The sequence below is a fragment of the Panthera tigris genome, chromosome E2 (assembly GCF_018350195.1).
Source record: "Panthera tigris isolate Pti1 chromosome E2, P.tigris_Pti1_mat1.1, whole genome shotgun sequence".
NCBI classification, from domain to species: Eukaryota; Metazoa; Chordata; class Mammalia; order Carnivora; family Felidae; genus Panthera; species Panthera tigris.
In genome coordinates this window covers 52,794,443-52,798,993 of record NC_056674.1, presented here as the reverse complement: position 1 = coordinate 52,798,993, position 4,551 = coordinate 52,794,443, and the positions used below count along the sequence as shown (strand labels likewise).

Below are 4,551 nucleotides of genomic sequence, written 5' to 3'. Positions count from 1 at the left end.
AGAGAGAGGGAGGGAGGGAATCCCAAGCAGGCTCCATGCTGTCAGTACAGAGCCCAAGTCGGGGCTCAGTCTCCCGAACTGTGAGATCATAACCTGAGCCAAAACCAAGCGCTGGACGCTTAACCAACCGAGCCACCCAGGCACCCCCCTAAATATCTTTTCGATATTCAAGGCTCAGCTTAAATCGTATCTCTGCAGAGAGCCCGACCCCAATCATCCTGATGAAACATGGCTCACCACACGCTCAGCCACACCCCATGCCATCCTCTAGGTGAAATCATGTGACTTCTGTAATTCTTGACATGGTCAGTGGTCTTCTTCCTTACTGGAACGTAAACTCTGGGGGGGGTGGGGATTATCGTACTGTTTCACTCTGTACCTGGTGCGCCCCAAATGGCCTTAGCATGTCGTGGTTGCTTAGTCATTATTTATTGGAAGAACGAATCTGTGAATGTATCAATTAATGGGTAGGTAGAGCAATTAATATCTTAAGAATAGTAGGGGATATGACACGAATCCCACCTGTTTGTTGTAATAGCCGTCATGCAGGCCCCTTAGGCCCATATCTGTTGCAGCCATAATTTTCTATCTCTATGTGTATATGAGAATTTTCACCAACAGTTGTACGTGGGGAAGGGGGCTGAAGGTCCGTGCTCATTGAACATACTAGCTAACCTTTGGTTTTTCAGCCTTCTGCTTTATGAAAAAGTGCTGTATGTACCTTTTACAAATAGTCTAAGGCATTGATCCATAGAACTTCTAAAGTTTACTTCAATTAGAAGGAGTTTCAGATAAAGATCACATTAATTAAGTTTCCCGCCCCCCCTTATAGTTCATTTTAATTAGCCATTGTTTCTTTCTCGATGGCTTAGTAATTGGCTGGGTTTCAACCTGGACGCAGGAGGATTACGGGGGACCCCCGAGGTGGCTGTTGACAACTGGCGTGGCCCAAGGTTCTCTGCCTGGATTTTCAGAGTGCGCAGCGCATTTAGGGAAAATGAGCTTGCCCGAGCAAGGATGAGTCCATGGGAGTGAAAGTCTGGCTCGTCGCGTAAGTGAATTTTCCAGTTTTCCCAGCTGAAACAAAGAGTTGCATAGGAAGTGATGTTCATTTTCACCCTTTGATGTGTGTGGTTGGGGCGGGGGGTGGGGAGAGAGTTTGGCCGAGGTGTGACAGTTCTGATTTGAGGCCACGTGTGTTCATTGCTAGCCTGGCTATGGAGGCCTGGGCTCCCAGGTTGGCTATGGGGATGCGTCTGTAGCCCTTCTCTTCCAAATCATAGCCTTGGATGCAATAAAATAGGGGAGGCTTCTGGCAGAGGTCATGTGTCCTTGTGCCTTCAAACGCCCTTTTCTGTGGGTCTCGTCTAATCTTCAGATTATTATTTTTTATTTTTTTTTTTTAGCATTTATTCATCTTTGAGTGACAGAGAGAGAGAGAGAGAGAGTGTGTTTGAGTGGGAGAGAGGGAGGCACAGAATCCAAAGCAGGCTCCAGGCTCTGAGCCGTCAGCACGGAGCCCGATGCGGGACCCGAACTCCTTGACCGCGAGATAATGACCTGAGCCGAAGTCGGACGCTCAACCGACTGAGCCACCCTAGTCTTAAGAGTATTTTAGGGAACAATATTTGATACTCAGGGACCAGGCGCAAATACCGTGATGTGATATAATGTGTCGCACAGATGATTTTATTTACTTTTAACATAATTTATCGTCAGGTTGGCTAACATGCAGTGTCTACAGTGTGCTCTTGGTTTTGGGGGTAGATTCTCGTGGTTCATCGCTTACATACAACATCCAGTGCTCATCCCAACGAGTTATGAAATGGATGTACCCAACAAAAATACAATGGTTCATTTATTCCTGCCAAGAACAAATGATGTTGTGGCCGGGGCTGTGGATAGTAAGTCATCTCATGTCTTAATCGACATCCCTGCAACGGAGTCTCGGAGCCTCCTTCCTGGCGGTTCCAGGCCCAGGCTTATGACTCGATCCTGCCTAGTTCAAGAATGGGAAATGGTGGACACTCTAGAAATTACTTAGGTACTGGGAAGAGGGACCACATTCCTCTCTTCCAGGAAGCCCTTCCTGATTAGCATGATCATGCCCTGTCTCTAGTTTGCTCCTTACTGTTTAACGTTCCGCACAATGATGCTCTCAAACAGAGCTGTGCCTTGCTGTATGTCCAGCTTGGGAACAGGTGTATTCAGGTGGGTCATCACTTGAGTAGCATCCTCTTTCTTGCTCGATGGTCTGAGGGCCCCAAACACAGGAACTACCTCTGTCCCATTCACTTCTGTAGCTCCAATGCCCACAACAGTGTGATTTATGTCACATTACAAGCACTCAAGACATAGCTGGAGAATGAATGAATGAATGAATGAACGAATGAACGTATGGATGAACGAGTGAATCAATGAAGTATAGGGCCTCCTCTGCTGAGGTCCTCAGAAGAGAGCTCTACGAGGCTGTCATGATGCTATGATGTTACAGGATGTGCCCGTGTTACAGGAAGGTAATAGGAGGTGAGTGGCTGACTTCTCCACAGATTGTAAATTCTAAGTGGGGCCTGTGAACTAGAAAGTACAGTCTGCCTGTATCTGTCCCACAAAGAGAAGTGCAAACGACGTCATGTGTCCAGTAAGCTGTGAGTCAGTCATTTGGAGCCCAGAGCTATGTCAGCAGTCCAGGGATGAGGAATACGGGTTGACAGTGGACGAGAAAAGTGGAAAGCAGTGTCTGCCTCTGCTCCTGGGCTTGCCCCCAGCAGGGTCAGGGATAGTGTTGGTTTTGCTCACTGGTATAGCCCTTGAGCCTGGAATAAATGAGAATTTGTGGGTGGGAGGGAGGAAGAAAGGAAGGAAGGTAGGAGGAAATGAGAGAAGAAAGGAAGGGAGGGAGGGAGGGAGGGAGGGAGGGGAAGAAGGAATCCAGGATCCCAAGACCCCAGGGGAGAGGTAGATGACTCCTGGCCCCATCTCTTTCTCGCTGGGGTAGCATACATTTTCATTTCTCGGGGCCCTCGTCTCCCCTTGTGCTAACTAAAGGTAGTACCCTTTCCCTAGAGGGCGAGTATGAGAATTCACGAGATGGCTTGTTTCAAGTGCCTCTTCATTGGGGTTCAACAGACATTGCCTTTTCTGACCTCACCTCCTAAGTTTTAGAAGTCACTGGCACCCAGCCCAGAGAGGGAGAATGAAGTGAGATCCCCGTGTGTTTTGGGACTTCCGGTGGTGCATTTTCCTCCGCCTGTACCTCCAGGAGGGGGTCCCTCTATAATACACCCTGAATATTCTGCCGGACCCTCAACCCCTCCTTTTCCACCCATCCTCTTGCAATATCTCAGTCTCCTCTGACCGAAATTCTTGGCAGGCTGTAAGAGACAACTGGTGGCCTGACCCTCAGCTGGAACTGATGGACGGCAGCTTCCACTGGTCTTTGGGTCAGCGGCACTCTGAAAGATGAGGCGTTAGCTGCTCAAAGGAGCTCTCACGCGTCCCATTTAGCAGAGGGGGAAACTGAGGCTTGGAGACATACCATTTGCCCGTCACGAATGGTGCAACTTTGAGCGCGGTATATGTGTGTCAGGGAGGAGGCCACCTGCGTCGGCAGGAAGGCTTTACCAGTGTCCTGCAGACCATCCTGTGTGGGCAGCTGCCTTCTCTGTTTATGAGTGAACACGGCTTTGTGGAGAGATGCTTCTAGAACACTGCACAGGCTCAAAGTTCTCTGGAAACGAGTGTGGTGAGCTTGTCAGTTCGATCTTCACTGTTTCGGTCATTTGCGAAGCAAGGTCGCCAGCGACTTCAAAGCTGACTCCATCATCAAATTGGGAGTGGAAAAAGCTCGAGATAGGGTGAGTCACGTTCTGACACGCGCCCACGCCCTGAGGTTGGACTCTGTTTTCACCAAAATAAAGCCCATGTTTTTTGCACGTTAAGGTTCTGCGTGTTGGTGAAAACGGCCAGGGATTCTCAGTCATGAGCAGGCCCACCGCACAAGGACCAACAGCTTGCACACGCTTTTCGGAACAGCACGTGGTCTTTCTCGGTCCCCCCTGCCTGTCCTACAGAGGAGCAGGGACCCATTCAGGAGCAGGCTGTGGGGAGCCCTGGAAACTTCCACCGCCTCTGTCTTGGTCATTTAAGATTCCGCTGTAATGAGTTAGGGATGTGGCAGAGAGGAAAGGACATGGGATTTGAAGTGTAACAGTTGTGGGTTTTAATTCTGCCTCACTAGTCCCTGATCTCTCGGACGCTTAGTTTCTTCATTTATAGGAGGAAAAAAGCACCCAACCTAGGGCTGTTAGAGCCATGTGGTTAAAACAGTTTCTAGAGTCAGAAAGAACAGGGTTTGAAACCCAGGTGAACCACCCAGTGTTACGAACTGGGAAAGCTACTTCACGAGGCCCAGCCTCAGTTTTTCCATCTTTAAAATGGGTGGGTTCAGTCACAACACACTTTTAAGGGCTTAGTGTGCGGAACCTGTCAGTGGGTCAAAGAGAATATAAACCTTTCACTATTAATTTTTAGGATTAAAGTGTCCATAAT

General features: G+C 48.8%; 1 long non-coding RNA gene across 1 annotated transcript; it reads right to left on the bottom strand.

Moving 5' to 3' along the window:
* Positions 1-413: 413 nt before the first annotated feature.
* LOC122234112 lies at positions 414-3,659 on the bottom strand. Its single transcript, XR_006211853.1, has 2 exons — positions 3,539-3,659; positions 414-1,077 (listed from the first exon to the last, which is right to left on the bottom strand). It is a non-coding gene; the product is annotated as an uncharacterized LOC122234112 (long non-coding RNA).
* Positions 3,660-4,551: the final 892 nt, after the last annotated feature.